Below are 12,601 nucleotides of genomic sequence, written 5' to 3'. Positions count from 1 at the left end.
ACCAAGAAAATGTTTCATGCTCTTATCTATCTGAGCAAAGCTGGCTGAAAATAGGCTGTGCTGAGCTTGGGGCTACAGGTACTGGAAGAAGAGAAACCTGTCTATAGGCAAGAGAAGGTAAGAACAGTCTGGGTCCTATTCCAATTATATTTGCCCAGGTCAGTGCTGTATATAGATTTAGGCCTGAAAGCTCCAGGCAACCCAGAGTCAAAGAGACATTTCCTTCTTCCATTAACAAGTAATGCCCTAAATGTTTTTGTTCCTCAGCTCCAAAAATAACTCTGGCCTAGACAAGCCAAGACGATGGAAGTAGTCTCCACATCATTAAAATTTTTACTTCACTTATAGTAATTTTATTCTTGGTAAGGCTTGATAATCAATTGTAATGATTTGTTGGCAAATAGTCTGTCAAATTATTCAGAAAGTTATTGAAAGGCTAAATTAAGCATGGCCTAATTTGAAAGCAAACTGCTCTTATCTCACTTTTCTCTGCTTCTTTAATTGGTTGGATGGAGTGAAAATGTTTATTCTGCTAAGGGTGAGTCTTTTTCTGATGCAAGCAGTCTAGCCCTTGCTTTAGTAAGAAGCAGGCCTTGAATTCAGCAGGAACTCAAAGGAGTGTAACTCCTGAACCTTTCTGAGGGTTCTCTCTCCTTCTCCCCACTGCATAACAATCCCTGGATTAGGAGAGAAGGCAGCCAGCCAGCCACCAGGAGCTTTACCATGCCCCCAGCATAGGCTTCCCAATCCCCAGGGATCCCCTGTTTTTACAGGCTTCCCTCTGCCCCCAGCCAGCTGGCCGGCAGGGGAAGCCCCACCTGCACAGTCACCATGACGTTTTAGAGCTCCTGCATGTTTAGAAACCTACAAACAGGTCTGTGTGCCTTTAAGGCTGAGCAGGAAGCAGGAAACAGGAAGGGCTTCATGGGAAAGGGTCATTAACAGTTTCATAGGAGAATGGCCCCTCCCTTTCTTTTGCTTTCAGTTTTCAGAGCAAGTAAAGTTCTGCAGGAACAAGACCCAGTAAGTATTTATGTGTGTGAGAGAGGGAGGGGGCAGGGGATTCCCTGGTTTGGAGCCCCCCCCCCCGCTTTAGAAAACGTGGGGGGGAGGGAAATGTCTACTGGGCACTCTATTATTCCCTGTGGAGAACAATTCCCATAGGGAATAATGGGGAATTGATCTGAGGGTATTGGGGGCTCTGGGGGGGCTATTTTTTGAGGTAGAGGCACCAATTTTTTAGTATAGCATCTAGTGCCTCTTCCCAAAATATCCCCTAAGTTTCAAAACGATTGGACCAGGGGGTCCAATTCTATGAGCCCCAAAAGATGGTGCCCCTATCCTTCATTATTTCCTATGGAAGAAAGGCATTTAAAAAGGTGTGCTGTCCCTTTAAATGTGATGGCCAGAACTCCCTTGGAGTTCAATTATGCTTGTCACACCCTTGTTCTTGGCTCCACCCCAATGTCTCCTGTCTTCACCCCCAAAGTCCCCAGCTCTTGCAGCAGCTGCCCTTTCAAGAACAACTTCTACGAGAGCTATGGCTGACCCAAGGACATTCTAGCAGCTGCAAGTGGGGAATCAAACCCAGTTCTCCCAGAGAAGAGTCCACACACTTAACCACTACACCAAGTCAACTCTCTAGTCAACTGTCCCTGAAATAAGAACATGTACTTATGATACTTAAACTCAGTTTTTTTAAAATAATGCAACACTCTATCTCTTTATACCTAGTGATCACAGAATATTTTCAAGAACTCACAAGTGGGGGCACAAAGAACATTTTCCTTACTATTTCTCAGAGCCAAAATAAATGAAATGCAATATATATCCCATGAGTAAAATTAGTAGTCCCTCAGAAGCAGGACTAATGTTCTGTGCTTTTGAAGTATCTTCATTTGAACTTGGTATTACAGAAGCATGTCTATTATTCTGACAAATACATCACCTAGATTACAGCTGTTAGAATTTTCACACACTGGAAGAGATCATAGTTCTAGAGGTAGCTGTGTCAATATGCAGTAAAGAGATAGATTTGAGTCCAGTAGCACCTTAGAGACTAACACCATTTTCAAGGTATAACCTTTCAAGATCCAAGGGAGCTTGAGTCTTGAAAGCTTATATCCTGGAAGGTTATCACACCAAAATCTTGTTGGCCTCTAAGGTACTCTTAGATTTAAGTCTAGCTCTGGAAGAGAAAAGAAAGATTTTCTCTTAATACAAATGAAGTTCATAATTGATGGAAAAATATATTCACAACAAACTTCTAGGAAACACATCTTAAATATTAACTCTTAGCTCCTCATTAAATATTTAGTATATTGTACTTCGTATCTGTATATGTCTGTACTTCATAAAATGACTCTAGCTATCTCAGAAGCTGCAGGTCAAATGGAAGGAACTGGTCGTTTCTTACCATTTTAACATTTTGCTGCTTAAATCTGAGGAAACAATAATGTTAGATGGCACTGCGCTCCACCGTTAAAGGAGCAACACAAAAAGGACACAAAATACTGTATTTTCCATGCCACTAAGTCAACATTATAGGGTGCTCTTAGACCACTGAATATGGGCTTTCTCTAGGGTATGATTTTCATAGCATTATTCTTGCCGGTTATGCCAATTATTATTATTATTTATTAAATTTATGGATCGCCTAATCCCTGCTACTGCAAGGCTCTGGTTGATTTACAGTATTATTAAAACAATTACAATAAAGCATAATTAAAATACATTTCAGAACATGTAAACATTTAAGAACAGATGGGAAATGATAATTTTATCCAGATTGCAGATACTTCACAGACTGGCGGCTACAGGAGGACATTATTTGGGACATACACGCAAGTGGAAAACCATAAGCAATTGTGGGATGAATTTCCTTTCCCTCCACTATTTCTCCTCCTTCCCATCCACCAGCAGCTTATCTTTATCTTCTCCCTAGCTTCAGTTTTTCACCCTTCTGTACCCCTGCACACTTTATCTGGAAAAACAATAATCTAGTTAAGCAATACCAGTTGTCAGGGCAGGTCCAGTTGCACAGTAGGGAGTCTGCAAAGGACATGCAAAGGGCAGCCATTTCCCTCATCCCAGGGCTGCCATTCCCCAGGTGGGGGCAGGGGATCCCCTGATTTTGAGGCCCTCTCCTCGCTTCAGGGTCATCAGAAAGTGGAGGGGTGGGGAATGTCTGCTGGGCACAGTATTATTCCCTATGGAGACTTATTCCCATAGGAAATAATGGAGAATTGATCTGCGGGTATATGGGGCTCAGGGGGGGGGGTGTTGTTTGAGAGAGAAACACCAAATTTTCAGTATTGCATCCAATGCCTCTCTCCAAAATACCCCCCAGGTTTCAAAATGTTTGGACCAGGGGTCCCAATTCTATGAGCCCCAAAAGAAGGTGCCCCTATCCTTCATTATTGCCTATGGAAGGAAGGCATTTAAAAAGGTGTGCGGTCCCTTTATGTGATGGCCAGAACTCCCTTTGGAGTTCAATTATGCTTCTCACACCCTTGCTCCTAGCTCCACCCCCAATGTCTTCTGGCTCCACCCCCAAAGTCCCCAGATATTTCTTGACTTGGACTTGACAACCCTATCTCAGCTTTTCCACACTATTTTGTATTTCCCTTCACCTGAGAACTCCCATATCCTCAGTGTTCTTTGCTTCCTTTTCTCCTTCACATACATCCCAACCTTTTAGGTGCGCTTCCATCTTCAGCGATATGATGTAGTTATTTACTTAATTTATTGCCCACATTTCCCTACAGTGTGGACTCAGAACACCTTACTTCATTCTTCCCACCTTTGTTTTATCCTCAGAACAATCTTATGAGTAGGTGTGGACTGGGAGTAAAAAACCTTGGGCTCCTCCCCCCAACTGTCCTGATCACCAAAGGAGGGAGAGGAGAACAAGAAGCAGTCTGTCTGACCAACCTCCCTCAACTCTTTTGACTGAGGTTTGACTGGGCTGAGCTAGGCATCACCGTCTGCCTTGCATGGGGTTCAACAAGATACCACCCTCACCTTACCTCATGCAGACTGGGCATCACCAATGTTCCCTCTAAGCTGCAAAGTCTTGTGAGCAAAATTCTACTTTGTGAGCTACTGGTATTAAAATTGCAAGCTATTGGCATTAAAGTTGTGAGCTACTGCATAAATTATTGTGCTCTGGGGCTATTTTTCCTGAGCGAAGACAAATATGTGTGAGCTGGATGCTAAAAATCTGTGAGCTAGCTCACACTAACTCAGCTTAGAGGGAACCCTGGGCATCACCCACTGCATTGCCTTGCTTCATATGGGGCTCTGCCAGGCTGCCTATTGCCTCAATTTGCATGGGGTTCAATCAGGCACCCCCTCTGCCTTGGCTTGTACAAGGCTCAGCCAGGCCAAGTGCCATCATCCACATTGTCCTACCTTTCATAAAACTCAGCTGGGCACTGCTACCTGCACCACTTTACTGCCTTGTGCAGGGGTTGGTTGGGCACCAACCTCACTTGCCTCACTTCATGAAGGGTACTATCATCTGCTTTGCCTCACATGGGACTCAGCCAGGTTGGATGATGCTATCTACCTTGTCTTGTCTCGTCTTACACGGCACTTGGCTGATCACTGTTGTCTGCCTTGTCTTGTATGGGCCTTGGCCGGGTGCTGCTCTCTGCTTCACCTCACCTTGGATGGTGCTTGGGTGAGCCATACATTCCCATCTACTTCCCCTCCCCCTGTGCAGAGCTGGATGCCACCATCTGCCTCACTTCATCTTGTCCAGAGCTTGGCTGGACTGGGCACCAATGTTTGCCTTACCTCTACCAGGCTCACCTAGGTGCTACTATCTCTCCCACTTGCATGGGGCAGCTGTAGCCTGGGCTCACCTGCCCTGTCTTGCCACAGGCTGAGCACTATCTCTCCAAACTCGCAAGGGGCTTCAATAGGCTGTGCTCAGACCTCCAGGTATGGGTGTGAGGTCATCAGCCCATCAGATGTTCTTAATGGTCAGTCTTGGCTGTGCTTGTAAAGTATATTAAGATGAGAATGCCTAACTCCTCTAAAGTCACTCTGTGTGTTTCCAGGAAAAAATGGAAATTGGAATTCCAAGTATGAAACTGAACACCGCAGTTACTTTTGTTGGGTGGCTGCTGTTGAACATTAGCAAGCTGCCAAACCTAGGTGAGTCTTGCAAGTAATGTGGCATCAAGTCACTGTGATGAGTCCTCCCTCAAAGGCCAAAATAGTCCTGGAAAGTGCCCTGCTCCTCCCCTTTGTCTTTTACTGAAAGAAACGAAGCCTATAAATGATGTTGGAATAATATAGCTCTATCTTGTCAGAACTCAGAAGCCAAGCAGCATTGGTACGTGGATGGGAGACCATCAAGGAAGACTTTGCAGAGAAAGGCAATAGTAATGGCAAACCACTTCATTTGTCTTGAAACCCATTGGGGTTGCCATAAGTTGGCTGTGACTTAATGGCACGTCTCTCACACACAAACATTCATGTCCACTTGTAACAAATTCAAATATGGCAAGCTGCCAGCTGCCCTTTACTGCAATTATTGATTTAACACCTCCCCTCAACTACTGTTTTGATTTTCTGACTATCTTCAATCTAGTGATTTAATGGATGCTGCATTATGATTCCATTTATAAAGAGCAATAACGATGGAAAGACAATAATTCAAGGGGAGGGATGGGGCTCCATTATCAAGCCATTATAAAACAAGGCTATATAGCATAATATTCTGGTAGCAAATCTATGTGTATGTTGCAGTGTCTCCATTTTAATGTGTTTGCCAGAAATGGTTAGCCCAGGAATTTCACTGCATGCCACTGTGGTTTAATGAGGGTAAACCTAAGAAGTCAAATCTTTCCTCAGCTCCAGACTGTCTGGCCTCAAGCACATCACTTCCTTTCAGCCTCAGTTCTCCATCTGAACAAAATTGTTATAAGAAGATAAGTGCTGCAAAAAGGTGGAAGACATAGACCAATATAAAATTCCCATCCATTCTTATCAATCTGTACTTCTAACAGTGCCACAGAATACAGTACTTCTAAGCTCCTTGGGTATTAGCTTGGGGCTTTCCACACTTCCATGGGCCTTGACAAGGCTGTACCAATAATCAGTCTTCTTGATATATTGCCCAGCCCAAAGAAAACAGACATGTTTCTGTCTTTCACTGAGGCGTGCCTCATAAATAGAACAATCAAGTAGATGTTGGAAAATCCAATCTAGGCTTGGGCTGAAATCTACCATTTTCTCAGCAGCTCCATACAACATTTTATTACATTTTGTTCTGTATTTTGGCAAGGTGTATGTTTGTCTTCCCTGAGAACATAAAGCAGGTAGAAACAAGTGTAATGATATGTGTATGGAGAATTAGGAAAGGTTTTACAAGATACCTGTTGCAATACCTTTATTTAATGGAATACGGTTTGTTATGCTACAAGTACATGGGCATGGATCTCTTGTACTGAATGTTTGTAGAATTTTGTAGTGCATACTGTGCTGCCAAATTCTCATCTCATATAAGCATTAACCTCACAACTGCCTTGCTCAGTATGATTGGAATGACAGATAGTGACTATCTCAGCACCACTCAATGAGCCTCATGGCTGAGCAGGGATTTGACCTGGGTTTCTCAAGACAACCTACTGCTCCATAATGACCTCAGGAAAAAAAAACAACTGCTTTTCCAGCCTGATAGCTATAGGTTCATACCAATCGTGTTTATTTTTGCTATAGCTTACTCAGCGGCAATTGGTCTGGGTTATTAAATCCCTTAAGAAGCCTGAATGAGCTAATGCTGAATGTTTGTTTTCTACGTTCAGTGCAACAGGAAAGGAATAAAGGCCTTGCTTCAACATTTTTTTCTAGCATTCACAGTTCACTTGATTTCAACCACAGTGTCATTATTACTCAGAGAATGAACAGAAAACACAGGCAACCCTAATGCAGTCATGTATTCAGCTGCTTCTACAACAGCAGTCTCTTTGGGCCATGCAGTGTCTAACACTGTCCAAAAGATATCAATTGTTAGAACAGATTTGTGACATTATTTGAAACATAACACAGTAACAGACATGTGGCAGCATGTTTGCAGCAAACGTAGCTATCATTGGCAAAGGACTCTGGCCCTCAATTAATCTCAGTTATTTATCACAGGTGGTAGAATTTTGACAGATGTGGTAAGTGTATGAATACAGGGTAAATTGTGTAGTGCAGAGATTGTCACAAGTTCTTGGGCTGATTTTTAGGTTCAGAATTACATTGTTTTAGGGGGGAAAAGGATGCATATTTCTTTTTATTTTCACCTGTATATATAAAAAAGCTTCTTTTACCTCATCATCATTGATGTTGTTGCTAAGACAATGATTTACCTAGTGATCAAATGAAAGCCTATGATAAGCCAGTCAGTTACTTAAATTGGGAATTTTATACCCACCAATTCAGGGAAATATAGTAAAGTTCTTCTCAGCACATCCTGGGACAATGCAAACAGCCAAATTACTAAATGGTAAGCATTTATTCGAGGAAGAATAACGCTCCTTCCATTAGAAAGAGAACAATCCTTGGGTGGCCAAAATGTCACCTGGAGCTACCCTTTCACAATCCATCAGCCAGCCAGCTGCCATGCAAAAGGAGGCCCTTTCAACGAGCCACAGTTGTAGTAATAGATGAACTGTTAATTTGCTTCCTTGTTATGTTTATTCTGTGTAAGCATCTTGGTTGAAAAATAACTGAAAGGGCTGTAAGTGTTAAAAGAAAAAAACATGAATAAATGAAAGAGTAGGAAGATAAGCAACTCCCACGCAGCTCATTGAGGTAATATTAATAATGCATGATAGTATTCTTGCATTGCCAAATATGCAGTGTGCTCTGCCAATCACAGCCAGCTCCACCCACTATATCTCATCTTCATCATTGGACCCTGGTCAGATGAAGAGGGATGGACTTCCAAAATCCTCTACTTATTCCCACATTTCCCATCTGAATCCGACTCTGAACCTCAAAGCCTGGTAAATCCAACTCTGGACCTCAAAGCCATTTCTTAGAGTAGTAACCATGGCAATAGGTGTGGACACCAGTACTTTCTCATAGCCCCCCCACACACACACACACACACAAACCTACATGCACCATTTTAAAACGTTTTGTGACACATCGCAGCAGATTATTTCGCAGAGTTCGTGGAGTAGCTTTGAAGTAGCTCACTTCATTTCTCCAGATTGGGGACAGAGGGTGGCACTGTGACTGAGGGTGTCACACTGCCACACTATGGTGCCAAGGGGCAATCCTCTCTTCTATGTCATTTAAAATCTATATGCATCCTCTCACCCAGCTGGTTGTCACCAGTTTACTGGGCTGGGTTGTCACCAGTATGCTGATGACACCCCGTTGTATCTGTTTGCCTGTGGGATCGGAGACCATGGTTGGATGATTGAAGCAGAGGTGGCAGAGATAGAATCCATCAAAGACAGAGGTCCTGTGGCTGGGGGGGAGGGCAACCCAAGTTTGGGGTGCCAACTCCAAGCACTCAATGGTTTACTGCTCATGCCAGCATCAACCATCAAGAGCTTGGGTGTACTCCTGGACTCCTCTTTATCAATGGAGGCCCTGGTGTTTTTCAACTCTACCAGGTCAGACAACTAGTCCCTCCTCCCTAACCCAGAACTGGCCACAGTGATTCAAGCAATGGTAATCTCAAGGCTGAATTACTGAAACTCTCTCTACACAGGACTACTCTAGAAGCTGATCCAGAAATTATAGCTTGTCCAGAATGCAGCAACACAGATACTTACAGGTACCCAATAACCACATATTCAACCTATGCTTTGCCAGCTGCACTGGTCTGCCCTCCGGAGAGCTTTACACTTGGGAGATCAAAATGTACAGGTGATCCCTGGCCCCAAAGGTGCCCAGCTGTCCTCAGCTGTGCCCTGGTCACAGCTTGGTGGAACTTTCTGCCTAGTGACATCTTTTTCCTATATAACTTAGCTTTGTTCCACAGAGCATACAAAACAGAGATGTTCCACCAGGCCTATGGCTGAGGACAGCAATGGCCTTTTACTATGAACGCCCAGTCTGTGATTCACCCTGTGGAGGGAGAGGAATCTTATTTATGCCATCAACTATCTGGAAGATGTGTATTGATCTTGTCCATTATCTGATATTTGCTATTAATATCTGTTATCCATTGCCTATTTTAGTGTGTTGTATGTTCTGGAACATGATGAGTCTGCGTACAGGAGGGAAGTTCAACAGCTGTCCCTTTGGTGTAAAGTAAATAATCTTATTTTAAATATAAATAAGACGAAGGAAATTATAGTGGATTACAGGAAGAGTAGTTTGGACACCCAGCCGTTGTTTATTGATGGTGTTATGGTAGAACAGGTGACAGAATGGAAGTTTCTGGGAATTACCATGAAACAGGATCTAACATGGGGGGCAAATACTTTAGCTCTAGAGAAAAAGGCCCAGCAACGACTATACTACTTAAGACTCTTAAGATCACTACAACTGTCAGGGAGTCTGCTGGTTGCCTTTTATCATAGTTCCATTGAGAGCATTTTATCTTATTGCCTCTGCGCGTGGTTTGGGAGCTGCACGGAAGCAGAGAGAAGGGTGCTCCAAAGAGTGACGAGAAGAGCACAAAAGATTTGTGGATGTTCTCTCCCCTCATTGGTGGATCTGTATAATATGGCATGTAAAAGGAAGATACAAATGATCCTAAGGGACGATACACATCTGGGCCATTTGCTTTTTGAGATCTTACCGTCAGGTAGACGATATAGAGTGTTGAAGGCTAGGACAAACAGATTTAAGGACAGTTTCTATCCAAGTGCTGTGGTTAGGTTAAATGCAGGGTTATGAAGGATTATCTGTTTTAGATGTATTTAATGGTTTAAATGGTTTTAATGGTTTTATGAATGTTTAGTGGTTTTATGAATGTTTATTTAATGGTTTAAATGGTTTTAATGGTTTTATGAATGTTTATCCGTTTTAGATGTATTTAAATGGTTTTAATGGTTTAAATGGTTTAATGGTTTTAGATGTATTTAAATGGTTTATGAATATGTGTGTTTGATGTGTTGGTATGTTTGTGGAAGAGCACCTCATTTCGTTGCTCTCTTTTTGTTGAGAACAATGACAATAAATTCATCTATCTATCTATCTATCTATCTATCTATCTATCTATCTATCTATCTATCTATCTATCTATCTATCTATCTAAGTTCTTCTGGGGAGGGTGTTTTATAAATTTAACAACAATAACAGCTTTTGTTACACTACCAAGATGCAGTAGAGTTGCCAGGTCCCTCTGGCCACCAGCAGGGGATGGAGGAGTAGAGTTGCCAGATCCAGGTTAAGAAACTCCTAGAGATTTAGGGATGAAACCTGGGGAGACAGGGACTTCAGTAGGTATAATGTCATAGAGTCCACCCTCCAGATCATCCATTTTCTCCAAGGGAACTGATCTCTGTAATCTGGAGAAGAGCTGTTATTCCAGAGGATCCCCAGGTCCCACCTGGAGGCTGGCATTCTTAACTGATGCATTCACTGTGTGCTATGAGGCAGCATGAACATTGTTAAATTTCATCTGAGTATGGTATTTGTTTACATAAGTTTTCAAACTAGTAGGAATGAAAAAATTGATTGCACTAGAATATGTAAGTATTTAAATTTGAGATAGTATGCTAGTGCCCAAATTAAGAATAAAATAACAAAATAGTTTCCCGAACAAAAACTTTCTTAATAAGATACACAGAGCACATTTTGTGGCTGCAGAACTGCAAGTTGCTATAAAAGATTAAATGTAAAGTTTTTATAATTCAGTGAGTGGATGACTTAACACCAATATAACTAAGCTCTAGGTAAGTATAATGCAGATAACTTGGATGTTTTTCAGTTTAATGTTCGATCAACCACCAGTACCTTAATAATCTTTCTCTTTTGGTATCATTAACATGATAATCTTGTTTCTTTCACGTAACTCTTTTTGAATATTTGACCATTAGTGTATTTGCAGCTTATAATTTAATACTTTCCCCTTGTGGGAAAATACAGGAACTTTGCATATATAAAGGGATTTGTTATACCATATGAATAGAACACATTTTTTTCTTTTTGCTTGCAAAGCTCTCAGAATTAATACTTGCTGTGGGGAGAATGATTCAACTAACTCCTAAAAATAATGGTTACTTTTTTTCCCAAGAACCAATCAAGAATTTATAGCGCATAAGTATACAGGAAGGTGGTCAATAGCAATATATCTATTTATCAATCATTTAGAACATAATAAATGTTTATATAGCTATCCCAGAGACCCCAGCAGAATATATTCCCACATCAAGGATCAGGGAAAAAGAAAAAAGAAGTCCATCTTCAAATTCTTCTCCTAGCCTTGTGAGAACAAGCCAAGTCACCATATATTTTGTTTCCACCAATGGTTGTCTGAACTAGAAATTACAGCATCACTTGAGTCCAGCATGTGGTTAGAGACATGCTGGATTTTTAAAACTTTCTATTGACCTGGAAATAGGAACTCTGAAAAAAGCTGAGCAGATGCCATTATCATGCTCAGGTCAGTATCATCTCAAGTCTAGGCACTAGACATCACTGGGTGCTTATGAAGTAGACTGCATTCCAGAAGTCTTCACAGGCAACAGATACAAGTGTTCAAGCTGCATTAATAATGTCACACTTGAACTGTGAAACCTGGACTAGCAATATAATTACTTTCAGATATTTTCTTACACTGTTTTGTTGTAGTAGGTCATCCAGATTTACAGAAAATATGAGGAAGATAAAGTAGAATCAGAGATTCAAATAGAGTAATAGGGATGCTCACAGAATGCACATTTGGGATGCAGCCCCAAGGTTAGGGTTGCCAAGTCCAAACCCCAGAAATATCTGGGGACTTTGGGGGTGGAGCCAGGAGACACTGGGGTGGAGCTAGGGGGAGGGGGGGGGGATGGCGAGCCGCCCCGTCTCGGAGCGGGCGATGCCGCTGCGCCGCTGCCGCCTCTTCTCCGCTCAGCCTGAGCCCATCTCGGAGGAGCAGCCACGGCGAGCGGAGAAGAGGTGGCAGCGGCGCGGCAGCCTCGCCCGCTCCGCCTCTGGGGTGGAATCAAAGGGGGGGGTGGAGGCGGGCCAGGGGCGTGGCGAGCCGCGAGTCCGGGTCCTAGAAAAGCCCGGATTTATGGCTCACCATGCTCCTGGCCTGCCTCGCCCTCCCCTTCTCTGGTTTTGCCTGCGCTGCTCTTGACTGCTCCTCCAAGATGGGCTCAGCCTGGGCCCATCTCGGAGGAGCAGCTGCGGTGGGTGGGGAGGGGGTGGCAGTGGCGCGGCGGCCTCGCCCGCTCCGGGATCGGGCGGCTCGCCATGCTCCCCAGCACCGTTTCCCCCCTCCCCCCCGCTTCCGTTTTTTTGGGGAGTGGGGGAAGAGGGTGGAAATCCTGGGGTCCTGAGGGTGGGAGGGTTGGGAAGCCTACCCAAGGTTCTACTAGAAAGGCTTAGCATGGCATCATCTGTGAAACATCATACCAGTGTACTCCTGGTGCTAATGTGTCTGTGCTGGTTTGGGGGTAAGGAATTAGCAGAATGGGGTCAA

This window comes from Heteronotia binoei, chromosome 7, assembly GCF_032191835.1.
Source record: "Heteronotia binoei isolate CCM8104 ecotype False Entrance Well chromosome 7, APGP_CSIRO_Hbin_v1, whole genome shotgun sequence".
Taxonomy (NCBI): Eukaryota; Metazoa; Chordata; class Lepidosauria; order Squamata; family Gekkonidae; genus Heteronotia; species Heteronotia binoei.
The sequence above is the reverse complement of the archived record's forward strand: the minus strand, read 5'-3'. Positions refer to the sequence as shown.